The 15,384-nt window shown below is 37.6% G+C and overlaps 1 protein-coding gene across 1 annotated transcript in view; it reads left to right on the forward strand.

Annotated features, from left to right (window-relative positions):
- The window catches only part of raw, a 241,832-nt gene that overhangs the window by 16,104 nt on the left and 210,344 nt on the right, over nt 1-15,384 (forward strand). The window contains exon 2 of the mRNA XM_067124460.1: nt 3,087-3,180. The gene's annotated coding sequence lies outside the window, so the exon portion shown is untranslated. The remainder of the gene's footprint in view (nt 1-3,086; nt 3,181-15,384) is intronic.

Here is a 15,384-nt window from a genome sequence, read left to right on the forward strand (position 1 = left end):
CTATAGCTTCTTAGATGAATCACTGTCACCTCTATATCAAACCCACAAGGTATGGGTTCAAATCCTGGACGGGGCGGATGTATTTATCATTTATGATTCCCTGTGGGTGCACGTTATTCCCTAGGCAAAGTGAATTTGCGATGGAGTGTATTGTGTTTGCATAAAATCAATTCGATGTCAGAAGAAAAACTATGCACATGTATATTTTCCTAGACATATTGGGGAGGGTAGGTTTACATCTGCAATGAATAAATAGATAAATTAATAAATAAGTAAATAAATAAATAAAATGGGATTCATTTATCGCTTAGAATGGCATGGATTTTCAGAGGTTATTTATGGAGTGGGAGAACGGGAGTGATAAAAGCGACTCCGGGCTTGCAACTCCACAAGTGGCGTATGAACAACGTCCTGGAGGCCAGGGTAAAAGGGGCGGTTTGTCATTTGCTAAGTCATGTTCCAGACCATACCAGACCACATTCCACTGACCTATAACTGTAGTTTTTCTGCTTGTCACTCCGATGACCAGCGAAATACTTCACTGAAAGAACGATCATGTGACGTTACAAGGATTAGTGTTTTGCTTTTTCGAAATGCACGGGTATTTTTTTTTTTTTAACAAAGCCCCGCAGGGGGTAGTGCCGTCAGTTCACCTCACGCGGTGCACTGCAGGGATTACTTGAGGTTCTTTGCAACGCCCCTTCGGCCCCTAGCTGCAACCTCGTTCATTCCTTTTACTGTACCTCCATTCATATTCTTTTTCCTTCATCTTGCTATCTACCCTCTCCTAACAATTGCGCATAGTGCAACTGCGGGGGTTTTCTCCTGTTACACCTTTCAAACCTTTCTACTCTCAATTTCTGTTTGAGCGCTGAATGACCTCTTAGGTCCCAATGCTTGGCCTTTGGCCTAAATTCCATATTCTATTCTGTTCTTTATTTAAAAAAAGTATTTACTTATGTTTTTGCCTACTCAGTTCATACGCTAAACACACAAATGCACATACGCACACTTGAAAAATTTTCACATGTAGCTTTGCATCTAAGCACTAATGCAAATAATGTTAGAGTAAGTACACTAAGTACACTGTCATGCTTCCTTTGATATTTGGCTACGAATCGTACGCTTTCAAGCGAATGCTCCTTCTCCTCCTCCCGACCGAAATGTCCGTATTCATTTGGCATCTAGCTGCTTGTCTTAGGGAGACAGAGTGTCATCGATCGTTGGTTCCAGTCTTTTCCTTGAATTCAGGGGAGCAGCACCTGGTTTACGCCCACAGGTAACTCAGAACATAAAACTGACGTGTTATCACTCCACTTGTCATCTGGTGCTTTTCATTTCTTCCAGTAATGTGGGTGTGCAGTTTTTTTTAAAGTTTTTGGTATATTAGCTTTTGTACGTTATATTACGCGGTCTTTTTTACATTTTGCTTGATGACGAGTTTTGTGTAAGGCGTTATTTTGACGATTAGAATGCTTGGCATGCCTGTCAAGAAACAAGCAGCCCACTTTTGAAGGACTGAATGGTATGAAAATGATATTCTCAGCAATATGCTGATGTTTTGTGTTTGCTGTCTTTCGTATCTGAAAATTGTTTTTGCTTCTTAAAATATGTAAGATTTTGAGGTGATTGTAGGTAACCAATTAAATTCTTATTTTCGGTACCTGACATCTGATTGAAATTTTCATTTTACTTCATGAACATATAAGACAGCCATAACAAAATCACTTGTCATTAATTATTTTTTTGAAAATCTGTCGTTTCTGTTGTCGACTGGTCATGATTTCCATGATCTTCATTATATATAGTTTAAACGCAAACATTTCATTATCTGCTCTTTGTAGAGGCCTTATACTTCCACAAAAGTATCTTCGATGTAGCGTTTTCCTAATTTAGAAATGCCTCAATGACCGCAGCTGTTGTGACGTTATTTTATGATACAGCGTTAGTCAGCCGCTGTGGGAAGACGTTATGGAATGTTGTTAGGAGCAAGACCATCTTAATGAAAATCAACAAGAAATCGGGATCCTCTTCTTACTCACAGAGACGAGATCGAAAGCATTGCAGTGCGTTGTGTCGTACAAGACTTTAATTGGAAAGAAAGTGTCGCTTTCTTTTCGAAAGATAGGAACACTTTAATTTGCTGCACTGACGTCATCTTTACATAAGGACATAGATAGTACGCAAGATTAGAGGCATCTTAGTTACTTTGTATTCACTTCAACTTGGCTTAGCATCTGATATGTTATTTTGAATTGATAGGTTTTCATTGCTCATTTAATAATTAAATAAAACCTAATGGTAGAGGAGCATATGTATGTTTGGGATGTGGAGGCGTCTTCTAAGGAACCGAAGCAATTTTGTTCATATTTCTTATGTTTTTTTTTTCTCCTTTTCCGCTGTATTTCTTATTTATTCATGCACCCTCAGTTGTAACCATTCTAGATCCAGTGAATGGAAACCGGAACCAGAGGTTCAACACCAGCCACCATGGGAACTGCCTCACATATAAACTAACCTCATTTTTTAACATACTACCAGCAAAGGTTGTGAATAATACTATTACCTGCCACTTCAAAAAAAGATTAGATAAAATAATCTAAACGTCGGTGAATTTTTTAAGTGTCTCCTTGGTGGGCCTATTGAGTTTTGAGGCACCTGAATACTTTGGCACAATATACGGATTTGTCAAAATTCACCTTCCATTTAATGAAATCTCTCTCCCATTTCATATATATATATATATATATATATATATATATATATATATATATATATATATATATATATATATATATATATATATATATATATATATATATATATATATATATATATATATATATATATATATATATATATATATTTAATAAATCTCTCTCCCATTTCATATATATTTATATTGATATTTTTTTATATATATATATATATATATATATATATATATATATATATTGTATTATTTTTTTTTGTATTATTTGTGCCATTTAAATCGGATGTACTTTGTTATTTTTTGCAACAGTAAAATTTTGATTTCCAACTCAGGTTTTATTATTATTTTTATTGTTTGTTTTTCTTCTTTTCAGCTCTCTTGTCCTTAGTCTGCAATGGTGAAAATGAAGACATTTGTGGGTGCTTTGGAGTTACCAAGGTGCATCGTCATGAACTGGACTATTAAAGGTACTGGATTTCTGTATATGCTCTCTCTCTCTCTCTCTCTCTCTCTCTCTCTCTCTCTCTCTCTCTCTCTCTCTCTCTCTCTCCATTATTCCTTGTTTGCTTGATTCTTTGTGTACATACAGATCACATACAGATCAGATGGAACATTTCTGGTAAACCTTAGTCAACTAGTAGTGCTTTACTATGCCAGCGAGAGATGGATAAATGACCGTGGGTACGCGGTTAGGTGGTAATTTTAGTAATGGGCTGATCGACATGCATAAAATATATGGAGGGCTTTTCGTGATTTTCGTCCTTTATATATTTTATAATGTTTCCAAAAGTTACCTCATAAAGTAGCATGCTTGCAGCATTAAGGAACCGATTCCTCTGTAACATTGGAGGATAGTGCCACAAGTTCTCTGACTGACAGGATCTGTGGCCCAGAGGTTGATAAAGAATCCTTTTATCAGTAACCTTGTGGGTGTCATATCAAAAATAAAAGTGACTGAATTTATTTGTTCGTGGTAGACACTTGAGTGGGTAATTTTTTTATGATCGAGAATTGTTTTTAAGGCATGTTGCATACTTATCCTTCAGATACCTATCTACTCCACTTGTCAAGTTATTTGGATTATTTTAATAAAGATGTTAGAAGCAAGTGGTTAATATTGGATTGCTTTACAGTTGCTGTTTTGTAGAGAAATTTGTAAAAATTTTATTATTAGTTCAGAACTTGTGGTATTGATGTAGCATAAGAACTTTGAAAAATGAACCGGAAAATCACAAGGCTCTGAGAAGTATTTCCAGATTATGTATTGTTTTTGCGGCGTGAAAGCTTTGAAAAATAAATCGGAATATCATAAGGCACCCAATAGTTTGCGCTGAATGAATTGTTAAGGGTTTTGTTTTCATTGCTTTGTGGTCAAGTTCGTTCGACAGAGCCTCCGGAAGGCGAAACGTCGCGTTCGTTAATTTCTCTGAGAGGGAAACTGTTATCTTGTCTCAGCATAGCAGTGAATCTTGAGGCGCGCAGGCGACTTCTCTTTAGTTTGTTTTTAACAAGATACGTCAACTTCTGTGGGTGGAAGCCTCCGGTGGCAAGACGAATGGCCACATAAATAAGTCCCTCGTGATGGGCGGACAAGAGTCAAGCTCTACAGATGTGACTCCCTTAGTGAAACCAGCTCTAAGTCTCCCCTGCCGAACACCAGGAATGAATCGAACACTGAATTAAATGACACCAGGAGATTTTATTTGTAAGAAACTGTTTTTTCAAACTCGTCCTGGCCTAAAGGTGGTTAGGTAGTTCACAAAAGACTTTAGTTATTTTTTTATCAGGTCCTTTTTTGAGGTTAATTTAACATATTGCATGATATACAAGCTGGAATGAAAATAAAAAGAATATTTATTTAAATTATGCATTGGCTGGCTATATTCTAATGACATTATGAAGCTTTTGCGTTTCTGAATCCCTTCAGTGAATAATAAACCAGAAAGGAATATGCTGTATCACCTGCAAGCACTTAAGCCTCAAAAAATGACATTTTCATAAATATGATCGACCAAGTCCCTAGATTTCAGCGAACTTTTTCCTTATGACTGGAGGAATCGAAGTTGGTTTCTTGGCCGGGAAGCCAAAGTACACTTATAGGAATTCCAGACTATCATTTACCAATTATCAAAGTCACTAACCACAAGGAGTAGTGATTTGGTTTCATTGTTTACATTTAAACGTCAGGTGATGTCGAAGTTGTGGCATTCTTGCACGTATTCAGTTTTATTTCATTTAATTATTCCCTTGGTGCTACAACCTCTTTTCATATAAAATGTGGATCCGTGACTTCCTTTTTGGGATAAACGCCACACTGTTTCTTCTTCTCCCATTTTTGTTTTTAATTTTCGGGCATGGAATAGATGAGGCCAATAGGGTGCAGTTCCTCTGGCTTTCTCGTCGTAAAAAAAATCTAAGGCTGTCTTGAAATGTACAAAAAAAAAAATTGAAAAGGCATGAAAAAGAAAGGACGTTGGAAAGAGAAGTTTGTGTTTGTATTCTCTGACGATTATGTGAATCGATGACGATCATTCTCCAGGTTTAGAAAAACACTGCCCAATTATATTCTTGTTTAACGGAAGCTGGCAAGCGTCAGTTATTTCGGGATCTGTTAAAAGCGAAGCGCGTGTTGGTATAATTATAGTGAGGGTACTAAAAGATCAAGGAAGAAAATAAACGTAGTTATAAGTAACTGCAGACAGAAGGAGGTTGAAGCGGGGAGGGCTGAAGTATCAAGTGTTAAAAAGATGCTAAATATATCCGAGATTAACCGCGAGGAAGATTGAGAATTTTCTCGTACATTTAATGGCAAGTTCCATGATTTTATAAAATACACATTGTAAAATGGCGTGATATCATTGTGCATCAAGTTTCCAGAATAGGAAACATAGGAGTGAATTTATTATTACAGTTGTGAAGAGAAAAGGGCGTTTTATGAAAAGGAAAAACTTCACCAAATGGTATAGGTCAGTTGTTCTCATCCAGGGGGGAATGCCCTCCTAGGGGGGAATTTCAGTGTTTCATGGCGGGAATTGTGACCATAGATTAGCAGACTCGAACTGGCTCTAGGACCACACAAAACGCAGTTTGCATCGGTCCGCACTACTGAGGGGTCACGCTGGGCTTTCTCTCAACCAGCCTGTGTTTTTGTGTTGGTATTTTGTTGCATATTATTTGGAATGCACCTTTTGAGGTAGACAATTTTGGAAGGGGGGTGGGGGAGAATGACATTCTGACATATGATGAAAGGGTGCATGGGCCAGAGAAGTTTGAGAACCACTGGTATAGGTGATGAGAGTGACAGGTCTCTGTAAACAAAGTTCGGGAGATTTTAGGTGATAGGTGTAGCTCAGTCTGATTTGTGTGGACGTTATTCCGGTTCCAAATAACTCTAGAAACCGTAGGTATATAAGGATGAGCCTGAAAATTTAAAATTATATATATATATATATATATATATATATATATATATATATATATATATATATATATATATATATATATATATATATCAGTGTCTGACTCATACCGGTTCGTTCCCGGTGAGTCAGAAATTTATTTCTGTGAAGCACGTGCTCATGTGTTTATTTATATATATATATATATATATATATATATATATATATATATATATATATATATATATATATATATATATCGTAATGTAGCAGGGTATACATTCGATATTTCTTCACTTATGTGTTCTTGTGCCTTGTTGACACGAGCCAAAATGATTAATATAATTTTATATTTTTATGTGACGTGGAACGGGAATTTCATTGTAAGATTTTAGTTTGCTGACTCGTTTGTCTCCTTGGCAATCGGAAATGAGGCCGAATGCTTGCCATGTAAACAAGGACAGTGCAAGAAGCCATTTGAGCACTTGGCGTGCTTGCCTCCTTGACAGGGGCCCCCCTTCCGTTTTTTTTTTATGTGAAATTTGATTAAAAAAGGGAAAGTATATTTGGGAACTCTTTTTAATCGTACAGTCACTGCCTCGTGGCTTTAAAACAACACTTAGTAGAGTGTTTGCACACGCGATGAAAATACAGTTGTGGATATAGAATTATAAATAAATCGGTTCACACTGTCTCCTGTCATGTTTTCTTAGCAGAGAAACATCTTTTCAGTCTGTTCAGTCAATATGGCCAGTATTGGGCTAATCTGAATATAATATTTATTGGAAATTTTTTTTTAATTGCTCATGGAATTTAGTCATTATTGAAACGAATGGAAAAAATTCTCTTTAAATAAATCTAGGGAATACGTTTCGTCAGGTCTGATTTCTTTATGAGTTACCTCAGCATGTATCTGCGTGTATCAATTCGAAGAATTTTCTTATCGGTTTTTGAATATCATATTTTTTAAACACCCCAATAACTCCCAAAAATTAAAATTCACCAGTCATTGTTTTTAGTTTTCTGTAAAAGAAAACTATTGAGATGGCTATTTGTCTGTTCGCCCGCACTTTAGCTGTCCGCCCTCAGATCTCAAAAACTTCTGGGGATAGAGGGCTGCAAATTCGTTTGTTGATCATCCACCATTCAGTCATCAAACATCAAATTGCAGCCCTCTAGCCTCAGTACTTTTTATTTTATTTAAAGTTAAAGTTAGCCATGATTGTGCATCTGGCACCGGTATAGGTGCCAACAACACAGGCCATCACCAAGCCGTGGCTGAAAGTTTCGTGGGCCGTGACTGAGTTTCACGCAGCATTATACGCTGCACAGAAAACTCGATTGCGCCGAAGAAACTTCGGAGCATTTTTTACTTGTTTATGGTTGGATAGAAGCCACATACCAGGCCAAATGGAACACTCTGTGACCACAATTATGCCCCACAACATATGGTGGCAATGCCATGTCATACCCACGAGCGGAGGCATGTAGTTCACCTTCAGAGAGATGTCTCAAATTCTCATGCGTTATTTCAAATAAGGTGTGTTTGCTATTAAGCTCTTCATTTGGCCATTCTCAGGTCTCTTCGCCATTTTCCTTTTTGGCTCGTACAAGATGTGTGGGGTATGAAACTTTCTAGTGTAGGTTTTAGTGACTGCGTTTGTCCTTTGGTCTCCAGGGTCGATGACCATGATCTTTTTGATGCCAGATCACTTAGGCAAATCCGTCCTAATCTGGATATTCCCGGGTTGCCCCCCTCCCCGCCTCCCACTACCTGCCAGTTTAGTTATTGTGCAAAGTTAAAATTTCTTTATTAATCGATTACTAAAAGCGATGTCCTTCCAACACATCTTTATGGTATTTCAAAGTTCTTCATTGGATGGGTCGATATCGTACTCGGCTAGCACTCTCCTAGGCCCGCGTTCGATTCTCCGACCGGCCAATGAAGAATTAGAGGAATTCATTTCTCGGTATAATGTGGTTCGGATTCCACAATAAGCTGTAGGTCCCGTTGCTAGGTAACCAATTGGTTCTTAGCCACGTAAAATAAGTCTAATCCTTCGGGCCAGCCCTAGGAGAGCTGTTAATCAGCTCAGTGGTCTGGTTAAACTAAGGTATACTAACCTTTTTTTATGGTCTTTCAGCATCTTGCCATCAAAATTTGTCCAGCGGAGCCGTTATTGGTGACTATTGAAGTCTCATGTGTGTGTATGTGTTTGTGTGACATGACTCGTACCAACATGAATGACTTCTGCTTTGTATCAGTGAAATAAAAATTGACACCTTTGTGCAAAATTAGACGGTAAGATTAGTATTTATAAACTGGTTATACGTTCAAACTCGTGAAAAGAATGAGTAAATATCTTTCATAAGAGGTAGCAAATCATGCTCAATTCGGAAACTACTGCTTTGGTTCTTGAGTGTGAATCATGAATCGTTGTATGAAATACTAAGCACAGTGGAGCTGCTTATATCATTGAATATTTACTGGTCAGTGTCAGTATTTGAAAAGACATACTATTGTACATCTATCAAAAAGGGTTTTCATTTCCGTGAATCTAACTAACGATAAGATTTACATGTTAACATTCCTATCATTTGTTCGAGTTGATTTGTAGATCTTTTCTACATTGCTTAAAAGGAAAAGAAGTAAAAATGTAAATGTTATACTAAGCCGATAAATTTTATGTGCAAGCAACTACAACGTAATTGTTAACTCAGATTGTCAATCTGACAAGCCTTCTGTTTTCGAACAAACTTAGCAATTTATCAGTGATTAGAAAACATTTCAAAAATTAATTCAAGAAAGCAACACTTTTCATCACTTTAGAACAGCAAGCAAACAAGAGTCATATATATACATATACATCATATATATACATATACATATATATATATATATATATATATATATATATATATATATATATATATATATATATATGTATATATGTGTGTGTGTATGTGCGCGCAGCCGCGCCGTGTGCGTGTATGTGCAGCTCCATATCTGATAGTGGAATTGTATATGGAGTAATTTTAAGGATGCCGAGAGCAGTTCATTTACCCAGCTACTCTTCAGTGATCGCAGAACTTATTGATAGTTAGGAGGTGCTGCAGGAAATTTTAATCATGAAAATTGAAAAATGTTTGCAGTGGTTCTTTCATTGCACACCAAGCCTTGAATTTCAATTTAAAGCATCCTTTATCACAGAGTTTGAGTTTTTCCCTAAATAGCATGGGTTAGAAACACATGTGGGTGACAAGAAGTTAATGGTTAGTAGTTTGACAATGAATACCATTTAGCACGGTATGTAGATAAATTACATTCCTTTAGAGGTATGTTTTCCATAGCATTAGGAGAGAGATTAGCGATACTTGGCAGCCTTCTTGAGAAAACTTGGTTGTAGTAACGTGGTCGAATCTTTCTTGGACGTACCTTAAGATGCTAACCCTGGTGCCCTGTAGGCATTATTTAAGGTTCTTTGCAGCCCTCCGTCGGCCCATAGCTGTAACTCCTTTCATTACTTTTACTGTACCTCCGTTCATATTCTTTCTCCATTTTACTTTCCACCCTCTCCAAACAATTGTTGCATAGGGCAACTGAGTGGTTTTCCTCCTGGTACGCATTTTAAACCTTTTTACTCTCAGTTTTCCTTTCAGCGGCGAGTAACCTCATAGGTCCCAGCGCTTGGCCTTTGGTCTAAATTTTATATTCCATTCCATAGGATGTAAAGAAGATAGTAACTACCCTGTGCAGACCCAGAATTAGTCACACGTTTAGGACACTTGGATTGTAATGATTTTAGGTATTTTGGAGATTTACATGGGTCCCCTTGACAGTTTTTAGGGCCATTGAAAGCACGTTTCCTCTCTCGAGTGCTGGATGAGGAGGGTAATTACCCTTTCCCCAGGGTTCTCGTCGTGGACATATTGTTTAGATAAAAAGGTGCTGTATTCTCAGGTTTGTTAAGAAAGTTGGCTTTCTTCCAAATACGTACGATATTGTGGACGTAAGGTATAGGAGCAAATATTAAATATGCATTGACTGAATTAATGTTTTTTAGGAAAAAAGAATGATCTATTGATTTTATTTTGAACAGATTTAGAAATAATATATTTCCGGCCTTGGTGAGTATTGCATGATATTTGCAACTGGAATGAAGTAAAATTTATATAAATTAAATGGAAGGTGTACAGCATTACTGCCTCTGACAAACCAATTTTTTAAATAGAAATTTATCTTAAAATAATTGCTAAAGAGAGATAGGTACAATAGAATGCCTTTCAGGACATGGTGTAGGGGTTTGACCTTGTAATCAGTACCTATAGCCTATCCTTTTTATAATTTTCTTCACAGTAACGAGTGGGATATTTTCAAAAGTCTGGACCCCGTAGGGGGTTACACTAATGCCGTCAGTGCACTTCATGCGGTACACTGTAGGCATCACTTAAGGTTCTTTGTAGCGTCCCTTCGGACCCTAGCTGCAACCCCTTTCATTCCTTTGACTGTGCCTCCGTTCATATTCTCTTTCCTCCATCTTACTTTCCACCCACTCCTAACAATTGATTCATAGTGCAACTGCGAGGTTTTCCTCCTCGTACAGCTTTCAAACCTCTCTACTCTCAATTTTCGTTTCAGCGCTGAATGACTTTATAGGTCCCAGAGCTTGGTCTTTGGCCTAAATTCTATATGCTATTCTATATCTGTTCAAAAGGCTGGAGTCAAGGAAGAGCGGTTTCTAACTTTTAAAGTCACGTACTGTACCACCTATCGCCAGTCCAAGTACCCAAAACAGACTACGCTTTCTCTGCACATTATACAAAGCTCTTTAGCTTTAGTGGGGTATTACAAGTTATCATCCCTGCCATTTTAGTTGTTTGCGTGATTGATTCTGGTGGAGAGTGTGTATAAAGAATTACTTAAAATATAGAAAGATTTCTGTTCGTTTTTTTTTACTATAGGTTGAGAATAATATCAAAAGTAAACAAGGTATGAAATAGCGCTCTCTCTCTCTCTCTCTCTCTCTCTCTCTCTCTCTCTCTCTCTCTCTCTCTCTCTCAGACTATTGAGGAAACAGTGCTGTCAGTTAGGAATTAACGGTTTTTAATGACTTCATTATTGTTAATTTCTTCCCTATTGCTTCTTTTCACACGCCTCTGTCCCCCCTCCCTAACATACCCACTCCTTCCTTCTCCATTCTAATTGGATGCCCAGTCTTAATCCCAAGCCTCACGCCGCACTTTTTTTTCTGTCCATCGCCCCCCCCGATTTCCCTGTTGTGCTCTCTCTCTCTCTCTCTCTCTCTCTCTCTCTCTCTCTCTCTCTCTCTCTCTCTCTCTCTCTGTCGAGGCCGTTCGCCAAAATGTGCTTCCAATGAGGAGGAAGCGAGAGATTGGGTTTTACACCTATGACATCATCGCATCCCAGCGGCTGCAAAGGGGTGGGGGGGAGGGGGGGTGATTGGGGGATGATGTTGGCGACGCCTTGGCGCCTTCTGGGAAAAGCGCCAACATTTCCCAGCAGGAAGGAAGGAAGAGGAATGTTTTGGCTGGTGGGGATTGTCGTCGATTTCATTTCAGGGCGGATTTTTCGTTTTACTTGTGAATTTAAATGACCGATTTTCCTTTCAGCTAGAATATTGGAGTTTTTTTTTTCTATCTTTCGAAGCGATTGACCTTTAATTGTAATACGACAAATGTTAATCGTTTTCAAGGTGTCACTAACGGCCGAATTGTATTTTTGTTACTTCATTGCTCACAATGATTCTGTCTTAAAGTTTATAGCAACCAGTAGCCATGACCGATTTTACTCCTCAAAGATATTGGGTGTGTGTTTCGTATGTTTAGCTAGAGTATAAATTTCTTTGGTTACACCTTGTGACATTTTCAGTAGTGTTAAACATTTTAGAACGAGGTTTGCTGATAGAATCAGTGTTTTGACGACACTTGAAAGAAGTTTGAATCTTTAGGACGTCTGACTCGCCATCTGTTTCGTTTAGTCCTCGTTTCACACACACACACACACACACACACACACACACACACACACACACACGCATGAATAAAGATGATTTTGTGTACCAGTCTGTTTCCACTGCCCTCAATTCTTGTTATATCTGACTGATTAGCTGTCCTGCCTGTATCTTCCTATGTATGTATATATGTATATATATATATATATATATATATATATATATATATATATATATATATATATATATATATATATATATATATATTAAAATATATAAAATTAAAGTATGTGCATGTATCTGGTGTTTTTTTTTGGACATGATTTCACAATCATATTTAAACATAAGTATTATTCATTTTTTCTGCAGAAAGTATACACGCGTATGTGTGTGTGTGTGTGTGTGTGAAGGTGTGTTCGTGTGACTTTTATAAAAGTAATCGTGTATCATTGCCATGTGCTTTGTATTTTACAATTCCCTTCTATGTCGCTGTTTTCCCTTTGCATTATTATTATTATTATTATTATTATTATTATTATTATTATTATTATTATTATTATTATTATTATTGTATAGTGCAAATTGATAAGCCATGAACTTGTATATCTGAGTTCCATAGAATAGAGTATACATATGTGGAAAAAGGAAAATAATGTATAGTATACCTCGTTATGTACGCTGTACACTAAAATCAGTAATTTTATCCAAATATATGTAAATGATATTTGTTATCAATAAAGGAAGCTGAATACATATCATCAATAGCATATAATATTAAATAAATCTATAGCTTAGAGCAGTTAATGTCGTGTGATTTTTGCATAAGTGAATGAAGTGATAATGAATAGCAGTTGGGTTTGAGTTTGCCTATTCTGAAACTATGATACGGAGGCTTTGGCGCAGGACGCTGTTTGAGAATATTGGCTTTATGGTCACCGCCCGGAAACAAGACCGTCGAAATAACTCAACGATCGCAAAACGGCAGCTTAGAAACTCCAGTCACTTCTGCAAAACATAACTGAAATGGGGATAAGGGACGATGATCATCCCCAATTCCTTAATTAGGAATTCCTAGGAAGGAAGAAATGGCCTTTAGTGTTTAGTAATTATTCATCACCGAGTTGTATAGGGTTGTTGTTGGTGTTGTAAATTGTAGATGTAGAATCTTATGTGAGGGAGTTGTGGGATGATTACATTGATATAACAAACAATAACGAACACTAGACTCTCTCTCTCTCTCTCTCTCTCTCTCTCTCTCTCTCTCTCTCTCTCTCTCTCTCTCTCTCTCGTGATGTAAGCTGTAGAACGCTTGCCTCCCTATTGTGAGTTTAGGGTTTGATTTTAGACGAGGATGGAACTCGGGGTGCATTTTTAACCTAGATCTTTTGAGCCTCTGTTGACATACGCAGTGAATTGTGTACCTTGCTGTCAGTGGGCTGTTTAGGTTGCAACTGGAGATGAGGGGAGAGAAAGAGAAGTAGGAAAAAATGCTCCGTCCGAAAATATACTATAATGTCCTGATTCAAAGTGGAAGGACCTTGACAAAGTTGACAAATTAATCGTCACCCCCACTGGTTGGAGCTGTTCTCTCTCTCTCTCTCTCTCTCTCTCTCTCTCTCTCTCTCTCTCTCTCTCTCTCTCTGTTTTTTACACATACTCCCCTTCCTTGCGCATACTTCAGTCTGTTAACTACATTTGTTTAAGGTTATCATTATTTCTCCACGGCTTATTACTGTGTGAGCTACTGCATTGTGGCGTCATGAAAACACTGAAGTCATAAAAGCATGTGTGTGATGCTCGTTTAAAACCTTTATTCACTTCTGCCTTTATTTCTGGCACCCGAGTAATCTTTATACTGGAATTATTATGTTTGGGGATTAATCTTTATTCCTTATTTTATTCTTATGTTACTCTAATCCCTTTGAACATGTGGTTATTCTATTCTAGAGAAGCATTCTTATCACGATAACAAAATAATGAGCTTGTATCATACGAAGGGGTGCATATCTTGAGAAACAATAATAACTGAATAACTTCCTCAGCTTATTTTTTAATGATTCAGCACTTTTAAGGAATTGCCATGCTTGATTATTTACAATTACGAGGCTCCTGGAGTTGTCAGAAAGTAATTACTCAAAATATCTGTTAAATCAGTCAATTGCTTCTAATGAACATATTCATCATTTCTTTATTCGAAGAACAGTTGGTAACGTATAATTCTGTTTTTTGCTGGTGATTATGTGCACGTGTAAAAAAAATTACATTTTAATTGGGGAGTGAGAAAGTCTTTGCATCCTTAGGAGTGAGGAAGTGTTTGTTTCCTCAGGAGTGAGAAAGTCATTGTATCTCAGGAGTGAGAAAGTATTTGTATCTTTAGGAGTGAGGAAGTGTTTGTTTCCTCAGAAGTGAGAAAGTCTTTGTATCCGTAGGAGTGAGGAAGTCTTTGTATCCTTAGGAGTGAGAAAGTGTTTGTATCCTTAGGAGTGAGGACGTCTTTGTATCCTTAGGAGTGAGTTAGTCTTTGTACCCTCAGGAGTGAGGAAGTCTTTGTATCCTCAGGAGTGAGAAACTCTTTGTATCCTTAGGAGTGAGTATGTCTTTGTATCCTTAGGAGTGAGAAAGTGTTTGTAGCCTCAGGGTGTCTTTGTATCCTTAGGAGTGAGAAAGTCTTTGTATCCTCAGGAGTGAGGAAGTCTTTGTATCCTTAGGAGTGAGAAAGTCTTTGTATCCTCAGGAGTGAGAAGTCTTTGTATCCTGAGGAGTGAGGAAATCTTTGTATCCTTAGGAGTGAGGACGTCTTTGTATCCTTAGGAGTGAGGAAGTCTTTGTATCCTCAGGAGTGAGAAAGTCTTTGTATCCTTAGGAGTGAGGAAGTCTTTCTATCCTTAGGAGTGAGGATGTCTTTGTATCTTTAGGAGTGAGAAAGTGTTTGTATCCTCAGGGGTGAGGAAGTCTTTGTATCCTTAGGAGTGAGAAAGTCTTTGTATCCTCAGGGGTGAGGAAGTCTTTTTATCCTTAGGAGTGAGAAAGTCTTTGTATCCTCAGGAGTGAGAAAGTCTTTGTATCCTGAGGAGTGAGGAAGTCTTTCTGTCCTCATGAGTGAGGATGTCTTTGTATCCTTAGGAGTGAGGAAGTCTTTGTATCCTCAAGGGTGCAGAAGTCTTTATATCCTTAGGAGTGAGGAAGTCTCTGTCCGTAGGAGTCAGGAGTGAGAAAGTCTTTGTATCCTGAGGAGTGAGGAAGTCTTTGTCTCCTTAGGAATGAGAAAGTCTTTGTATCCTGAGGAGTGAGACAGTCTTTG

Source organism: Macrobrachium rosenbergii, chromosome 22 (assembly GCF_040412425.1).
Source record: "Macrobrachium rosenbergii isolate ZJJX-2024 chromosome 22, ASM4041242v1, whole genome shotgun sequence".
Lineage (NCBI taxonomy): Eukaryota > Metazoa > Arthropoda > Malacostraca > Decapoda > Palaemonidae > Macrobrachium > Macrobrachium rosenbergii.